The sequence below is a fragment of the Labeo rohita genome, chromosome 5 (assembly GCF_022985175.1).
Source record: "Labeo rohita strain BAU-BD-2019 chromosome 5, IGBB_LRoh.1.0, whole genome shotgun sequence".
Taxonomy (NCBI): Eukaryota; Metazoa; Chordata; class Actinopteri; order Cypriniformes; family Cyprinidae; genus Labeo; species Labeo rohita.
The window spans coordinates 35,844,839-35,865,092 of record NC_066873.1 but is presented as its reverse complement, the minus strand read 5'-3'; positions in this window follow the sequence as shown (position 1 = coordinate 35,865,092).

Sequence of the window (20,254 nt, the reverse complement as noted above, 5' to 3'; positions counted from 1 at the left end):
ATAAAAATACCCATGATTGCTTGAAGAACACAGACAAACCATATACTGTAGCAATCGTATGCTTATTGTCTTTAAGTTTCCTCAGTTAAAATTCCTCGATCTGTGTTTTATTTGGCTACAGTGATAACTGGATTAGAGATTTCAGAAGCGTCGTCAGTACTATTACATCTGCTATAAAGCATATGTGGAGTTTCTGCGCAAGCGCGCACTCCGCCTTCCGAATGAGAAAGAGCTTTATTGCCAAGTGTGTTTCACACACAAGGAATTCGTCCTAAAGGAGAAGTCCACTTCCAGAACAACAATTCACAAATAATTTACTCACCCCCTTGTCATTCCAGATGTTCATGTCTTTCTGTCTTCAGTCTTAAAGAAATTATGGGTTTTGAGGAAAGCATTTCAGGATTTTTCTGCATATAATGGACTTCATTGGTGCCCTGAATTTGAACTTCCAAAATGCAGTTTAAATGCAGCTTCAAAGGGCTCTAAATGATCCCAGCTGAGGAAGAAGGGTCTTATCTAGTGAAACGATCGGTCATTGTTTTTGAAAAATAAAAATGTGTATACTTTTTAAGCACAAAAGCTTGTGTAGCACAGGCTCTGGGATGCGTGTCCACAGGTCGTTCTTGAACGATTCGTTCATTTTGAACGAAACTTTAATGTAACTCGGGAAGAACGAGTCGTCTCGGGGAGTGATTCGTTCAGTCGCGCATGTGCAACATCCTATTAGGTTCTGTACCGGAATTAGTTCACCTGTTTCGAGTCTTCGGGTTTTTCAAGTTGTTCATTCATTTTATGGGGCTGTCACGTGATGCTGATTTTGCTAAAATGAATGAAATGACTCAAAAAGATTCGTTCATTTTGCTGAATGAGACTCAAAGGTCCGAGTCGGTAAAATGATCCAAACTTCCCATCACTACTACGAATCACACTACGAATCACCACAAGTTCATCGTCTGTGTACTCCGGCTGAAAAAGTTAGAGTATGTCAAAAAAACTCCATGTTATTTTCTCCTACAACTTCAGAATCATCCAACATCGTTGTACCTTTTTGTTTGTAAACAGTGTTTGACTTACTTGCACTTTCTTAGTCTTTGCGCGTTCGCTTTGTAAACACTGGGTCTGTGGTTCCATCTACGTTCCGCATGACCTTTTGACGTGATTTAATAGTACTTGAACGTGCATCCCAGAGCCTGTGCTACACAAGCTTTTGTGCTTAAAAAGTATACAAATTTTAAAGCTTAGAGCCCTTTGAAGCTGCATTTAAACTACATTTTGGAAGTTCAAAATCAGGGCACCAATGAAGTCCATTATATGGAGAAAAATCCTGAAATGCTTTCCTCAAAAAACATAATTTCTTCACAACTGAAGACAGAAAAAAATGAACATCTTGGATGACAAGGGGGTGAGTAAAATATTTGTGAATTGTTGTTCTGGAAGTGGACTTCTCCTTTAATGTTAGGAGCTTCCAGTACAGAAAGTACAAATAATTTAATTCACATTTCAGTGAATTAAACAGTCTTTACAGGACGTGTGTACTCAGTAATGCCGACAGCACCCTATTTTGGGTAAATATAGGAAAGATAATACTTTTCTCTAAAGAAACAGCATTTCCCTGAATTGTCGTCATTTGTATCATTATCGCAATAAATACCAGAAATTATTGTGATCAATTTTTAAGCCCATATCGCCCATCCCTAGTTTGTAGTCCAACATCTGTATAAAACTGTGGATTTTTGTAAATAACATTAATCTTTCATGGGTTTTCTACTACATATTTCAGTAAGAGACATTATTTACAATGGTTGATCTATTTGTGGTAATTTTTTTTTTTTCTCGTAAAATCTGTTTCCCTGAGAAAGAAGGATTGATGGAGGCTTGCATTCCTCAACATAAACCAACAAGCACGGACGCCGTTAAGCTAAGTCTTATGTACACAGTTTATGCGGACCGAAATGACAAGGCAATCTTTTGAAATGTCTGCAAATAAATGAGAAGTGTACTGTACAAACCCAGAGAACATTGCAGTCCTAAGGGTATATTGGTTATGCAGAGCTGCAGGTGCCACACCTTTTCTTAGAGATAGAACCTACGCTACGGCTGATGAGCCAAGATACCAACTGGCTCGCTGCTCACCCACTGCCGATCGTGATTCATGACCCTGCTTCTTTACCAAGGATACCAGACCAGATACCTTTAGTCTGTTTTTCTTTAACATCAGAATTTTCTTTTTGTAGTTTAGTTGAAAATATGGCCTTTTGATTGAGGAAGAAGTTTTGAGTTCTGAAAGTTACGTTAACATTTAACTTTTTACATTTTAGAAGGTAAAGTGAAATTTGTAAATTGTTCAGATCAGTTTTTTTTTTTATACTGAAAAATGTTCTCAAACCATTTAGTAATGAGATTGTACAGGGAACTGTAGATTTGGAGCACTCCCATTTGTCTTCATATTCCTCTGTACTTGTAACTCTCATGGTGCTCTTGTGGCACTTTATATCTAGGTTTAATTATGCCTGCTTGTTTTGACCTCTGACAGCCTATTTCAACCTGTCTGTGTCGCTGCACATAATAACTATTGCATTTACATAAAACCATGAATATTTAACACGCACACTTAGAGGAAGATGTCACATCTCAATTTTCCATTACAATACTCGTCAGTTTGCTATGACTTCACATGAGTTTGTTACAATAATATACAAAAATATGGATTCCTCAACTAAGTTCTCTATTACTTTGCTTGAAGAATTTGTTTACCCAAAAAAGGGCATTTAGTTTACCAGTACAATTCCTGAAATGTCTCTTTGTTTTCCATGGAAGAAAGAAATAACATGAGGATGAGTAAATGACGACAGAATTTCCATTTTTGGGTGAACCATGTTAAACTGATAGACTTTAATGTTCTAACCTGTTTTGTTTTGCAGACAAGTATAATGTGTATGTCACGCTAAAGGTCCAGAATGTTAAAAGCACAACCATCACGGTGCGAGGAGACCAGCCCTGCTGGGAACAGGATTTCATGTTGTGAGTATTGCTGTTTTTGTCATGTATTTCCAAGCTTTTGGAAATGTCTGTACCACTGTAACACTCAATTTGTGCCTAATGAGAGGGTTTGCTGAAGGACTTTAAAAAGACTCAAAACTGCTTTGCTGTGGAAAATGGAAGATTGTTTATGAGTACAGCAAACTGGATGTGCAGATGTATGAACAAGACAGGATTTTTTTATGTATATATAGAAACAGAAATATTTATTTTAGGATAAAGTGTAAAATGTTTTATTTGATAAAAGTTAGATCCATTATGTTCTGTATATCTTCATAATTTTTTTTTTTTTTTTTTTTACTCACACGCACACACTTCAGTTTCTCCTACCTTTGACCCTCTTGTGCTGTAATGACAAATGTTAAATTGCTTTTTGATGGGCTCTTAGGAGGTTTTGTGCGTCCTAGAAACTGTCCCCAATTTTCAGATTGTTCCAGAGAGAATTTTGGCAATTCTTCAGGAAGAATTCTGAGAATCGGCTGCTGTTACAGTGATTACCAGAAAAAAAGGGAGCAGGACTGGGAGTTCACAAGAAACAAGGACTGACATTTAAAGTTTTTTGCTCTTCTATTAAAAAGCACATTTGTTCGTTCTTCACCAGAGATGGCAGGGTTACTTGCTTATTTTTTCCCCAGTATTTTCAGTAATCTACAACCCCAATTCCAGAAAACGTTTTGTGAAATGCCATAAAATCAAGAATATGTTATCTGTTGTTTCTCTTTAACCTTTTAGTGGCCAACTTTTAATTTTCTTTTGTAAATATAACCAAATTTTGATTTTCATGGCTCCAACACACTAAAAAAAAAGCATGTTTGAGCATGTTTACCACTGTGCCACATCAATTTTCTTTTTAATTATAAGGATTTATTGTTTGGGAATTGAGGATACTAATACTTCAAGTTTTGCAAGCAAAATTGTTGTTCAATCTGGCTTCATTTAAAAAACAAAAAACAAAAAAACATTTAGATGCTCAGCAGTCTGTGATCGTCATTGTCTGATTGTCCTTTTTTATGACTGGTCATACATTTTTAATAGCAGACAGATCTGGACTGCAGGCAGGCCAGTCTAGCACATTCAGTCTGTGTCTACGAAACCACGCTGTTGTAGCACATGCAGAATGAGACCTGGCATTGTCTTGATCTAATAACCATGGACTTCCCATTAAAAAGACGTCTTCTTGATGGCAGTTTGTGTCTGTACAATTCCAATACATGCCTCCATTTCAATGGTACCATTGCACATATTCCAGTCACTAATGCTGTTTGCTCTGCTGCAGCCCCATACCACGACAGTTGTTTGCGTTTGCATCTGTCGTTGATGAAAGTCTGGATGGTCCCTTTGGTCTTTGGTACTGAGAACTCAACGTCCATTTTTCCCAGAAACAAGGGAATCACGAGGGAAAAACGTGGAGTCATCTGACCACAGGATGCATTTCCATCATCTTTTTGACTGAGTTGAGCTCTGGCCCAGATAACCCCATGGCATCACTGTATAGAACCGATGTATAGTTTTCTGCTAGAGTAACAGAAATTTAAGTTGCATTTATTGATGCTGCTGCAGAATGTGTTAAGTGACAGCAGTTTTCCAAAGTACTCCTGAGCCCATGTGGCTGTATTTAACACCGCAGCATGGCGGTTTCTTATGCAATGCCATCTGAGGGCTCCATGCACATTTACTTGAGGTGTCTTGCCTTTCCCTACACAGACTGACATTTCTCTGGATTCCCTGAAACTTTTCACAGTATTATGTGTGGTAGTTGGTGAAAGACCTAAATTCTTTGTGATTTTCTATTAAGAAATGTGATTTTTTTTTTTTTTTTTTCTTTTTTCTTTTTTCTTTTTTGTTTGATGCTTTTGTCCTGAAAATTGGCACAAAGTGCCAAAGACTGAAATGCTCCTTTTATACACAAACATGATATCCTCACCTATTTTTATTTCACCTGCTTACTGTGAACTGTTTTAAAACAGTTTAATGTGGATATTCTGTAACTTTTTCACCATTATTTTGCCTCTGACTCCTTTTTGGAGTATGTTGCAGCCATGAAAATCAAAATTTGGTTATATTTCCAAAATAAAATTAAAAGTTGGCAACTGAAAACACTGGAAATTTTTCTTTTGTACTAAAGTAAATTAAATAAAGGTTAAAGAAAATGAAAATATAACGCATACTTGATTTTATGGCATTTCACGAAACATTCCAACTTGGAATTGGGATTGTAATCTAAATTCTGTTGAAAGTAAAAAAAAAAAAAAATGTAGACATTGTTAGAGATTACTTTTCACATTTAACTTATATGATAATGGTGAGAGAAGGGTTCACTTCAGTCTTTTTCTTATACAAAGCTTGAAGCCTGAAGCACATGCATACTGTTACATACTTTTCTGAAAGCACAATCCCCATTTATTGTAATTGCGTAGAAAATAGTGAACTTCAGAAAGAAAGTCACTCATGTTTTGGAACAACATGAAGAAATTTAATGTGAAATTGTCAGTAATTTGATTATATTATGTTTACTCTTGTAAACATGTATTGACCAAAATAAAGGGTCAGTAAGAATTTTAATACTTTTATCTGATCATGGATGTAGTACATTGATCAAAAGTGACTGTAAAGACAGTTATAACAAAATATTTATGTTTCAAATGATTTATATTTCAAATATATGTTGCTCTATTGAACATTCTAATCAAAAATCTTTCTTTTGAACATTCCATTTAAAGAATCCTGAAATGTATCACTGTTTCCACAATAATGTTAAGCAGCAAAACTGTTGTCAACAATGATAATAATCAAATCAGCTCATTAGAATGATTTCTGATGCTGAACACTGCAGCATTGGCTGCTGAAAATGCCATCTCAGATGGATTATGTTTTAACATGCATTAAAATAAAAAAAGTTATTTAAAATTAATAAAATTTTAGAATAGTACTGTTTTACTTTTTTTCTTTTTTGATCAAAAACAGCCTTGGTGAGCATAAAAGACTTATTTTAAATGAGACATCGGATGCAAAATTCACTTGTACATGATGTTTGCATATAAATATCTTAGCAGTGTATGTACACAACCACCCGACGATGATAAAAATCTATTCATTCCTTTTTTTTCAAATCCCCCAAAAACCTAAACAGCAGAATAACCACAGGTGTAGTTTATCACATTAACTGTAAATATGTTCTACTAACCTTTGACACCCAGAAACTGTCTAAACAATGTCAGCCACTCTGTCTGGCAATGACGGTCAGAAACCCTGAAATCAAAAGCAATGTGCCTTTTACCGCTTTGAGAAGGTGTTGTATAATTATAGGGATAGTGTGTTAGGATTCTAGGCCAGTGGCTCAGCTTTGTGTGCGTGTTCTATTCAGACAGAGATCCTCTGTGCCTGGATTATTGTCCTGCTGCTCAGCACTGACGAATGATCGGCAGGTTAAAATCCACACATACATAACACACTTTCACTGAGGGATTGAAGCGGCATTGTGTGTCGAAGACAGAAGGATGAAGTGAATGTATTAAAGAAAGAGAGAGGTATTGATAGCGAGAAGCTAGGAGAAGGTTTCAGATGAATAAATGTGAAAGGCCCGTTAGTGTGACACATTATGCAGAAAACTGTCACACTATCATATTTAGAGCGGACGCAATATTCCCAGCTGTCATTTGTGTTTGTGGCTAAATTGTGCTGTTTAGCCATGAGTAGATGGCCAGTTTAAATATGCTTCCCAGATATGACAGGCAAAATTAATTTATCATCTGTCCAGGGACGGAGGCGTCCTCAGTAATAGTTTAGGTTACAAGTGTTTGCCCAGGTTGAATACTCATAGACAAATGCATAGTCGGATATGTTCGCCAATATAGAGCCTACTTTAAAATATGTTTTCTAATTCTACTTTCAAGCTTTCCCTTTTATTTTATTTATTTATTCATTTATTTAATTATTTTCAGCAAAGAGCAGTGTCACTTTTTGATTGAGTTGCTGTATAGAAAATAAACATTTTCCAGTGTGTTTTTGCTTTAAGGTGTTGTTTGACCTGAGGTCATAACAGTACAATAAATCAGTTGATATGGACTAAAATCTGCCCTCTTATAAGAGGCTTACGTGCCCAAAATAGAGGCTTTGGTGTGACAGCTATTATATACAGATCACAGCCTAAAATGTTAGTATTTTTTCAGTGATTCTTGAGTGACTGATGTTTGATAATGTAGAAGAACTGCTTCTTATGTGGCATATTTTAAAATATTTACTAGTGACATATGTTTAGGACAAAAGATGATTGAACGGCAAAATGAAAAATGTTGGATTAAAATACAAATTCTTCCAGTTGTCAAACACAGAAACATGAACGTTATGTGAATGAAAAGTGTTCGCGTCACTGTTAGGGCAAATCCTGGTCTTGTGGTTTGGTACAATACCATCTGATTATATAATGTGAAGATTAGGATTACTAACAGCTGGATTGTATTGTAGATAATGATGGACAACAGTATAATGAATGCATTTTTCATTATAACTGTAATTTATGTCAACTTTAAAAAGACACTTACTAAACACAGTTTGTTGAATTATTGAACATTAATGCACACCCTATATGAAAGAGAGAGCTGTGTAGCAGTATCATGTTTGTTGTTTTTCACGTTTCATTTGCTGTAGTTTGTAGTAGACTCTTTTGAAATAATTTGATGAAATAACCAAACGGTAATGCGGTCAAGACCTGGATTCAGTTGAAAACTATATATGAGTAGGTGAGTAAGTGTGTTTGTTTTCCCATGTTTGTGTGTTAGTAGAGTAAGTGTACATTGTCAGGTGTGTGTGTGTGTGTGTGAGAGAGTGTGTCGTGGGGATAAAGAGGATGAGTGTTGAGCTTTGATCTGCTCTTTGAGAGGTTAAACTCTGCCACGTGCTGACCTCACATGGCAGGGATCAGACTAGTAAAGAGACAAGACAAATTGATAGCGATAGACATAAAATGAGAGACCGAGATGACAGTGAAACCATATGTGAAGATACTCTCTCAAATTGCTAACATTTAATGTTGTACAGAGGAATAATAGTCAGTGAGTTAGTAAAAGTTTGATATGTTCTCAGAATTACGAGTTACTGTATTATCTCACAATTCTGACTTAAAGGAGAAGTCCACTTTCAGAACAACAATGTACAAAAAAATGTACTCACCCCCTTATCATCCAAGATGTTCATGTCTTTCTTGTCTTCACTCTTGAAGAAATTATGGTTTTTGAGGAGGGGGGGGAGGGAGAGCGAGCCGGCGAGTCGCCTCAAATGGCTTACTTTGCACCCCCTTCCATCCTCTGCCCTAATTGCTAAATGTGATCATTTTGGAAAGCGAAAGTGAAACCAAAAAAAACTGCTTGCATAAGAAAATGACTGACTATCTATTTTGACATGTAGGCATTTTTATATTTATGTACACAATAATAATCTTTTACATTGTAATCCTTTCATATTGAATATTTGGCTTTTTTTTGTGTTTTTTTTTTTTTTTTAAGTGCCACTGCATGTTACTCTGTGTGTAATACACAGAGTGTATGTGCGTTGTGCACCTGCCTATAGGTGCATATATTACTAACGCGCTCTATAAATACCAAAAAAAAATGTTGCGCCATTAACTTTAGACCAGGTTTCATTTGGTTAATGGCGCAGTCTATTTCAGTTGCCTCAAAATAGCAACAGTGCGCCTAAACACACCTCGTTTTCAAACCAGCACACACATGGGCAAAGAAATGGGCGCAAACGCATTTGCTATTTAAACAATAATGCACAGGACTTGAAAATGATAATGGCGTCAGGCTGAAACTAGGAATAAACAGGAAAAAAAAGGATTGTGAGTTTATATCTCGAATTGTGAGCTTATATCTTGAAATTTTTAAGTTCAGTTTTACAAACTCGCAATTGATACAAACTTGCAATTCTGACTTTTTTTTCTCAGAACTGTTAGATATAAACTCGTAATTGTGAGTTGTAAAGTCCAATTTTGAGGGGAAAAGAAGACTATGTACTATGTACTTGTGAGATATAAAATGTAGTTTATATCTCACAATTCAACTTAACTTCCAATTGCGTGTTATAAAGTCAAAATTGCGAGATCTAAATGTGCAGTTCTGAGAAATTAAGCCAGAAATGCAAGATATAAATTCACAATTGACAGAAATAAAGTCACAATTCTGACTTTTTTCGCACAATTGCAAGTTTATATCTTGCAATTATGACATTTTTCGTCAGCATTGTGAGACATAAACTCACAATTGCAAGTTTGAAAGTTTGATGAGGAAAAAAGACTGAGTTCTCAGAATTGGGAGTTACTGTATTATCTCACAATTCTGACTTAACTTCTAGTTGTGTGTGAATTGCGTGAGGAAAAACGTCACAGTTGTGAGATATAAACTTAAAAATAGTCAGAACTGTAAGTTTTTATATCTCAATTTTTAAGTCCGATTTTTTTTTTTTTTTTTTTTTTTTTTTTTTTTTTTTACAAACTCGCAACTGATACAAACTCACAATTCTGACGTTTTTTTTTTTTGTTTTGTTTTTTTTTTTAGATATAAACTCGCAATTGTGAGTTATAAAGTCTAATTGTGAGAGGAAAAAAAGGACTGTTCTAAGAATCGTGAGTTTGTATCTCACAATTCTGACCTAACTGTTAGATATAAACTCGCAATTGTGGGTTGTAAAGTCCAATTTTGAGGGGAAAAAGACTATGTTCTCATGATTGCAAGTTTATATCTCACAATTCTGATTTTAAAGTCAGAATTGCGACATATAAATTTGCAGTTCTGAAATATTTAGCCAGAAGTGCAAGATATAAATTCACAATTGCAAGAAATAATTCAATTGCAGTTGCAATTCTGACTTTTTTTCTTGCAATTGCAAGTTTATATCTTGCAATTCTGACTTTTTTCCTCAGAATTGTGAGATATAAATTCACAGTTGCGAGTTATAAAGTCCAATTTTGAGGGGAAAAAATGAATTCAATTTGAGAGATATAGACATGGGATGTGATATGCTATCTGTCTCTGTCACACTCTGTCTGTTTACCCCAGTGAAAACAAAGTTTCCAAGGACAGCTGTCATTTATTATACACACTTTAAATTACATCATTTATATTATATTCTTTTTATTTGGCTGGTGGCAAAATAAGTAGTTTGAGGTCTTTTTAGTCCATTTTTGCCTCTATATGAAGTCTGTAGTAGGGTTAGATCATTTCCTTTTTGAACTAACTTTTTTATAATGTAATACTTTTTACAAAGTGACATCCACTGGCAGAGGCAAACTGGGCTATGTTAACTAACCAAACCCTGACCCCTTGGGTTCAAGTCTGAAAACGGAAGATTCACTACCACTATTCTGACCTACTTGCAAGAGACTTAACTGCTGTGGAGTTCTTTGGATAATACAGTGTTTGCCAAATCAAGGATGTAATGGAATGGTTGCACTAATGGTTTGCTGCCAGCTTCAAGCTCTTTAGAAAGTGCCAAGAATCACTAAGGACGAGAGGGAGAGACAATTATGAGTTGTACAGAGAAATTAAAATATTTAGAGGTAGCAGGACTCCTGACAGCCTCAATGTTCTGATCGTAGTGTTCGGAGAGACCTATAATTAATTCCCCCTCCTCCTCTTCCGCCTCTTAATATAATTACTGTGTCTTTATTTTGAATATGATTGTGAAGAATTAGTCTGGTTCCTTGGATTTCTGCAAGGAAAATTTCTGCTTGGGTAGTTTAAATTGCAAGAGCTTGACATTATTATTGTGAATATTAGAAGCAGTTCAGGCATAATTTGAGGTGAAGAAACTGTTAACCCTAAAGCAGGTAGAATTCTTTTCCAAAAAAAGAACCATTTATAATTCAAAATTCTATTTTTATGATCTGTACAAAATATTTATGCCCAGTACATTTTTTCTGGTAAAACTATTTTTAGACTCTCCCCTAAAGGACACTGATGAAGTGTCTTGAACTCCCAGAGAGGTGTGGGCGAATTTGGAGATATTAGAATTGGTGCATTTTTTTCATGTTTGTTGATGGGCTGATCTCTATTTCTGTATCTCCTTCTGTACCCCAAGTGAGATTAATCGTCTGGACCTGGGTCTGGTTGTGGAGGTGTGGAATAAAGGACTCATCTGGGACACCTTAATAGGAACAGCATGGATCCCACTTAACACCATCCGCCAATCCGATGAGGTAAGTTGGCGCCACCAGCCAATCGGAATGAAGAGAATACGCCCTCAACAGTCGCACATCTCAGCTGTCTATCTGGTGAGGCATGAAAGTGCCACTCCCACCTTGTTTCACACAAGACATTAAGACCATCTGAGTCATGCTTGGAGCTGAGGTGGGTGGGGAATGCAGCGCAAATGGTGAGAATGATGAAAACCATGCCTGAATTGTTTCCAACTGGACAGTTCTGGAATAACCACAGGGTGCCAATCAAAGGCAGTCAATTAAAGAAATCGATCACCTCAAAATTAAAATGTGCTGAAAATTTACTCAAGATGCAGATTAGTTTTTCTTCATTGGAGCAGATTTGGACAAATGTAGTGTTATATCACTGGTCAATGGAACCCTTGCAGTGAATGGGTGCTGTCAGAATGAGAGTCCAAACAGCTGATAAAAACATCACAACAATCCACAAATAATCCACATGACTATAGCCCATCAATTAACATCTTGTGAAGCAAAAAGCTTTGTGTTTGTAAATAAATAAATCCATCATCAATATGTTTTAAACTTCAAGCCATTGCTTCCAGCTAAAATATGAAAACCCTGTCCATAATATTGCTTTCTTCAATGAAAAAGTCATCTTGTCTGAATCAGGAGAGGAAAATGCACAGATACAAACAAAAGCAGTTCTAAACAAATGGATTTTGATGTGAGAGTGCTGCAAATGTTTTTTACTGGAGAAAGCGTTATTGTGGATAATGGACCGGTATTTAGCTAGAAACATGCTAACAGCCACATTTTCTGCAGAAAATATAAAAATGTTGTGGAATTCGTTAACGTGACCCTCATGAATTTATTAAATAGAAAATGCACATACTCTGTGAAATAAATATAGTCAAAGACCCCCTGGTGAAAAGCAATGCCTTCTGACTTGAAACCTCCAAACGCTCCCCCCCCAAATCATTTGTGTGTTTTATTGCTGCAGTGCCTTCATGCGGTTGTCTCTCTGTATATCTGTATATAACTGTATATCTGAGTCAGAGTTAGCATGGCATCTTACAGGTCTCTTTCTCTTTGATTTTAGGAGGGACCTGGAGAGTGGACTTCACTGGATTCTGAGGTTCTGATGAAGGAAGATGAGATATATGGCACTAAAAACCCCACTCCTCACCACGTGCTGCTGGACACACGCTTTGAGCTCCCTTTTGGTAGTCATAATAATATAATATAATATAGTATAATAATGTAATGTAATGTAATGTAATGTAATATAATGTAATATAATACTTTTTAGGGCCACTGTATTATATAAAACTCTAAATGAATTTGGAGAGATAAAAGAGAATTAAATGGAGAGCATCTAAGGGGAAAAAGAAGAGAGGAAGCAAAGGGTGCTGATGTATTTGTGATGTTTCTGCAGTAACCTCTGTGTCTCATGTCATATTAAACACTGTGAATACAGAATTGAGTGCTGTGTGGCCAGAAAAGCTGAAAGGGAGGAGCGAGACATCCATTGAAACCGTGGAAGCTGGAGTTTTATCTAAAGATATCAGACTTTCTTTTCCTCTTATTTCTGTGTTATTTGTTGCTTGTGCAGATATTCCCGACGACGAGGCCCAGTACTGGACTAAAAAGCTGGAGCGCATCAACTCTATGAGGATACATGATGAGGTACAGACTGTGTGTGTTTAGATGGAGTAGAGATATGTGAATATGTACAGTAGAATGAACAGTTTTAGTTTGATGGGCCTGGGCGAGAGGTATGTGTGTGTGTATGTATGTATGTGTGTGTATATATATATATATATATATATATATATATATATATATATATATATATATGATGTTTTTGCACATCCATCAAATGGAATTTTGTATTGTTTTTGGGTTTGTCAGCTATTGCCTAAAAACAACTCAGAACCTTAAATATAAAAAAGATTAAAAAATATCTCATGAACTTTCGATTTGTATTTTCATACATAGTGATTATGCTTATGTTAATTTGTGTCAGGTATTTTGTATTTGGTAATTTGCTCTCATCAATTTTGCACTGGTACACCAAAAAAGGAATTCTGCAGTTTAGTTAAAAGAATGATCTTCTACTGCCTACTGCTGTGAACACTAAGGTATTGCAAGGACCTTACAGTTATACTGCCAAAAGACCACTAAGATGTGCTGTATAACCAATTGAGAGGAAGATTACAGCACATGAATATCACATATGATTAGTTTCAAACAACTCCAAGCTGACATGGTTTATTGTTGTTTTAGTCATTGTAATACATAAGTAAATAAGTTTAAGTAAGCCTCTGCCCTTAGTTTATTTGATTCAGCTCATTTCTGAAAACACACAGGCATGATTGCTGATGTTAGCCGATAACTTTTGGCCTTTTTGTTAACTTCCTGTCTGCTTTTTGCAAGTATTCACTGCAAGATGAAGCACGAAGAAGACAACTGCCCCCAGTGCCCTCCCAGTGCTGTAAGTATTCTCCTGTCAGCCTTTACTGTGGGGAAAAAATTTAATTACATGACGAGTCCCCTTTAAGACAGTAGATGGCAGTAGTTTGTAGCTTATGCTTAGTTTATAGTTTATGCATTTGCCCTGATGTTAATGCCATTCAGACTTTTATGTTCTGTTTGTTTTATTAATATTACAAGTGTCAAGATTCACTTTTGCTTTAAAGGACAGTACACTCAACAAATATTATCGTCATTTATCTTTATGTTAACCTAAACCTTTATTACTTTCTATTTTACTTGGAACATAAAATCTGATTTTAGATAGATTGACACTATGCTAGTCATTGTATGAAAAAAGTGGAAGTGAATACTGTTACGTCTAACATTCTGTGTAATATTTACTTACATGGAAAAGACTGTCATACTGATTTGTAAAAACAAGAACGTGAGTAAATAATAGCTGAATATTTATTTGTGGGTGACCTACCTAACTGTGAAGTGATTTACTGAAGTATTTTATAGCGTTTTGTAACAAAAAAATACAGAAGTGGATTTATGATATTAAATACTTAAGAAAGCAGATTTGCATGCAAACTCTTGAAACACTCTTTGGATTATGCAACTCTCTTGCAACAGTAACACTTTTAATAAGACCATATTAGTTAATGGTAATGCATTGACTAACAAATGTATTGCTTACCTCAATATTAAAGTATTTATGAGTCTTTCATAGCATTTGTTAGTACTGTTCATTCTTAGTTCATGTTAGCTCAGGTCCTTTAAATATTAACAGATACAAATTGTGGTTTTAATAATGTATTAGTAAATGATGAAATTGAGATTAATAAGCACTTTAGACTTTTATTGTTAGTCCATGTTCACTAATGTAGTTAAAGTTATCAAATGGAACCTTATTGTAAAGTGTTGCCATTACATCTTCTGCTGTTTAAATTTCTCCACACCACTAGGCAATTGGACATACTTTGGATGGAATGATCAGCAGAGTATGTACTTTGTGTGTGGTGAAACTAATCATCATCATTTCACTTCTTTTCTTCATTTTTTTCCTAATACCATTTATTAATTTACAGAGAAAGAAAGAGTGAATAAGGTTCGGTTGGAGGCACTTGTAATGGAAGATTTTATTCATATGACACATACGCAAACAGATTCTAAGAGAGATTAAAATGAAAATTTACTCACTCTCACGTTGTTCCAAACCCGTAAGACCTTTGTTCATCTTTGGAACACAAATTAAGATATTTTTGTTGCAATCCGAGAGCTTTCAGACCTTGCATACAGAGCAACACAAATGACACATTCATGGCTCAGAAAGGTAGTAAGTAGCTTCACAAAATTACAGTTTAACCACTAATGTCACACAGACTATTTTTACAATGTCCTTACTATGTTTCTGGGCCTTGAATGTGGTAGTTGTGTTGCTGTCTATGCAGGGTCAGAAAGGTTTTGGATTTCATCAAAAATATCTTAATTTGTGTTCCGAAGATGAACGAAGGTCTTACAGGTTTGGAACAGCATGTAGGTGAGTAATTAATGACAGAATTTTCCTTTTTGGGTGAACTAACCCATTACGTACAATATATGTAATATTTAGTAGTAACACACCAGAATCTAAGAAATCAAGTTGTCTAATATGCACTACCAGTCAAGTGTTTTGACATACTAGACTGAATTTATGTTTGCCATCTTAAGTGGTGGTCACACTACACTTTTCGCTCCACTGACCTCCATTCATACGCATGCGAATGTGGGAGAGTGAAAAACACAAGCTTGTGTAAAGAAGTTTCGCATTTCGCTGCATTACCAAGTTTAGGTTTGGTGAACTCTGACCTGCGAATTCGTATCATGTGAAACTGTGTGATCAACAGAAGATCAAAACTTTACAGCATAACCTCATAGCTGAATTAAAAGAATAGAAATTTAAAACTGCAGAATTGCAGGAAAGTGGAGTAGATTGTATGATTTTACATTTGTTAGGTGTTGAATTTAAGTTTATGAAAACGTATTATGATTTTTCTGTAATTATAAAAAAAAAATATTCTTAAATTAGGAAAATAGTAATAATAAGGAATGTGTCTGTGTGCCCAATCTAATGACTAATAGTGTACATAAACAAGAGTAAGTTTAGTGCATATGCAAACTGAAATTTTCCACTATTCTTCTTAGTTTCCCATTTTGGTTATTCTTCATTCCTTCATTATCCATATATTTGTGCTTCAGGCATTTATTTGTTATGGATGTGATTTGTATTTAGAAATATGTAATTAACATTTGTATTTAGAATAATGTAACTTCTTTCAACGCCAAAGGATTAGTTTAAATCTTTTTATGCTTGTATATACAGTATATACACTGACCAAAATTATAAATGCATTGAATACATTGAAAAAGTCTTAGATCTTTGAGTTCAGCTCATGAAAAATGGGGGCAAAAGCAAAATTATTGCATTTATGATTTTGGTCAGTGTAAATTAAAACAAAGATGCTGTGATTGGTCACCTTTATTTTATTTTTTTTTTTACCATTTTTAATTTCTTATTCCTTATTATTTCTCATTCCTCATTTCTCAATATGAAGTTTAAAAAAAAATAATACATTTACTTTTAAAATAATTTTTGTTGGAGTATGGCATATACCACAGCTGTCAATGCTTTGCATGGTCGTTGCATTTATTTAGTTCATTTTAAGTTTTAGGTGACGTCCTCCCTGACCACACTTTACTAACTTCTGGATTTCATTGTGCTGTAGCTTTTGATGACCATGACAGCGCTGTGGATGACAGGGACAGTGATTACCGCAGTGAGACAAACACCAGGCCTCCACGATACCACACCACAGCTCAACCCAATTCCTCTGTACATCAGTACCCTATTGGCCGAAGATTAGAGAATCAGACATTGTCAAAAGAGTCTAGGACAGACTGTATTCAGAACTATGACTTGGATTATATAGAAGAAAGGGAACAGAGGTATGTTTGAAGACTTGATTACACAAATGCACATCTTGGCATACATAATTTTGAAATATTGCTTTACCCACTCATTATCTAAAAATCATTTAGAAAAAGCATTATTATTTTTAGTATTACAATTATTTGAAGCAACCCTGTCTTGAATTTACTTGCATTAACAAACTTGTTTTCTTGCTTTAAGTTTACGTTACTGCCAGTGCAGTAAGACAGAATGCACATAAAATATGATGTATGAATAATATCTAAGCATTGCTTCAAAACTACATTTAAAGTCATTAAGAAAGTTGTTTTTTGCTGTCAGTTTAGTTCCAAAAATGTTCAATTTTAGTTTCTCATACATTTTCATTTTTCTGTCTTTTAATTTTATCCATCTGTATATTTTGATTTAAGATTTTGTTCATTTTTTTCCCATGCTCATTCTTTTCCTCATCCATGCTTCTGGCACCTCACTTTATGCACACCAGAATTTCAGCTGGTACAGATGATGTCAGAATGATTCCAGTGGACAGTGGTATGGGAGTTGAAGACTGGGAGACCAAATACAAAATTAATGACAACATACTAGATGATTACCTGGAACCAGAGCAGAAAACATGGGATGACGATGATGACACCAAGAGTGAAATTTATAGAATCGTGAGCAGCCCGGGTGACTCCAAAGGCAGCCAGTTTTGCCAGACAGTAGAGTGTGATGCAATGTCCCCAGAGGAGGCTGAAGAGTGTGATGCATCAGGAAATCCTATCAGGAGAGCAGCCACAGGCAACAGTGAAGTCCGTTTGGTCTACAATGAAGGTAGAAATTTCGAGGATGAAATTTCCCCTCCCGAGATTTCCATGATTCCTTCAATTAGGCAACTTCGTAGGGCAAACCAAGATTCATATAAAGAGGGGCTGTTGTACAAAACCAGGATGTGGGCCAAGAACTCATTTGAAGACACCCTTGAGAACTATACAATTTATTGTGAGGAAGAGGAAGCCAGGATGAGGGCAAGAAGTGAATATGGGTCTGCAGGATCTGATGAAATGCAGTTCTCTCTTGGGTCTGAAGAAGAGCTAGATGATATGGCATTCGTAGAAGAGGATGCACAGTATGAATATGACAGTTACTACAGTAACGGAAGGTATATTTCCTCTTATGATGAATGGTCACAAGGCTATTACGAACAACAGAGTAGCATGGGGAATGATTGCACTAGGGGCCCAGATGAAATATTGTCGTCTGTGCAGAAGCCAAAAAAAGAGTATCATGATACTATGGACGAACTTCAGAACTTAGTTGACTCTGTGTCAGAATATCTGGCTGGAAGAGAGGAGGAAATTAGTAAATATGAATCAATGCAAACATCTGCCACAAAAACAGAAACAGAGAGTGACGAAAAGAAAACTGAAGGTGAACCAGCTGAGGTAAAAGAGGACAATGCTGTGGAACAAAGTATTGCAGGTGTTAAAAATGCAATGAGCTCATTGTTTAACTCAATTACAAATACTAAACCAGCAGCTGAAAATACAGAATCAACAGAAACTGTGACAAAAACTCCATCTCCAGTTCCTCCCCAGTCAGAGTCTGGTATTTCCAAACTGTTCTCTTTCATACCCAAATCAGCTGGGAGTCCAACTCCTGTCGCTGTTGTACCACCTGCTAATCAGGAATCTAATGCAGACAAGAAGTTCTCTTTGCAGTCGCTGTTGCCATTTCAGTCCCCAGAGGTCAGTCGACCAGCTAGTGCCACATCAGAGACTGATGCTGCAAACACTGCCGTTTCAAGTGGCTCTCAAGCTCAGGACTCCACTCCAAGTCAGACACAAACAGTGGTTGATTCAGTGCTAGGGAGATTGAGCCCTTTCAGGCTTTTTGGAGACAAATCTAGTGCAGAAACACAACCAAATATATCTCAGGAAAGCACAGAGTCTAAAGAAGCATCAATAGAGATATCCAAAAGTTTGTCTTTAGAGGGGTCTGGCATGCAACCTGAGCACCAGTCCTCATGTGGGGGATCAGGAAGTGGATCAGTAGAGCTCTTACCTGAAACAGAATCATCTGGTGAATTACCTGATTCCATGCCCAGAGGGGCTATGTCCAAGCCAGTAGAAAGTAAAACTGAAGCAAAGCCTGCCAGTCAAACACCCGCAGAAGACGCTGGATTCTTTAGCCCCTTTAAGAAGTCATTGAACTCACTCATATCAAACAATGCTCCTGATGATAAGCCAGCTGAGGCCCCCTCAATGTTTTCCATTTTTAAGCCAGCCGAGGCTCCAAAAACGGAAGATGCGTCTGGTACTTTTGGCAATAAATTAAAGCTCCCTTTCTTTTCTTCAGATGCTCCAGTCAATACTCAGGTGCCCAAACAAGAAGGCGGTATGCTTTCTGGATTTCTAAAACTCACAACAGTTGATGATCCCAGTACTTCTAGACCTGGCGGACCCCAAGCTGGTGCTAGATCACCACTGTCCAGTCGTTCTGCACTGCTTGAAAGTGTTTCCAAAGGAAATGCAGATACTGGCTGGTTCTCTAATCTGTTCAAAGCAAGCTCAAATGAACCACCAAAGCCACAGACTGGAACACCAGCCTCATCAAAGCCAACAGCAGCTACACAAAATATTCCCACTGTTGTTGTGAATCCTGAAAAACCAGACAATGTCAAAGAAGCTTCTGCAGATATAGTTGCAGAAAGAGATGCTGCAGCAAAATGTCAGAATGAGTGCCTGTCTACTGAAAATCAAGGAGAGGTTAAAATAGATACACTGGTTACAGACCAAGTTGAGAGAAATGAAGATAAATCTACACTTCTAGATGGATCAAATACCAAGGCAGATGACCAATGCCATCCAAAGTTTCAAGTGCAACCAAAGACACAAAATGATACACAGGCACAACCTCAGTCTCAGGGTTTGCTATCCAGTCTTTTATCTGGCAGCAACAAACCCCAAGCAAGTTCTGGTCAACCTCAGCAGGGTGGAGGGATACTCTCAGGGCTACTTTCCACTGTTGCTGGCACCCAAAACCAGAGCCAGACTCAACCAGGAGCTGCATCTGCTCAGTCAGGAGGGCTGTTGTCTGGAATATTGAAAATGGCTACCCCTGAAAGTTCAACCACAAGCAGCCAATCAGCGGGCCCACAACAAGAACAACCCTCGAATGAAGGACACTCCTTTGAAGAATCACCTGCAACTGCTCAAAACCACAGCCAACCACAACAGAGCACTGGAATTTTCTCTGGGTTATTCAAATTGGCCAGTGATACAGTTTTAAGCCCCCAAACAGCACCTGCCCAGTCAGCACCAAATCCTGGAAATCAAAATGTCCTAAATCAAGTAACATTGGAGGGTGCATCCAATGAGCCCTCTCAAGGGCTACACCTCAGCCTCAATCTGGAGGCTTCTTATCTGGACTTTTGAAGTTGGCCACCCCTGAGACTGTTCCAGCACCTGGAGAGGTATCCCAGCCTCAGCAGCAACAAACATCACAACAGAACAGCAATCAACAGTCAAGTCAACAACAATTGGATACAAAGAGTCAAGCAGCACCGACTCAACCGCCACCAATTGAACCACCTCCAGGTCAGACAGGAGGACTTTTTGGGGGACTCCTAAAAC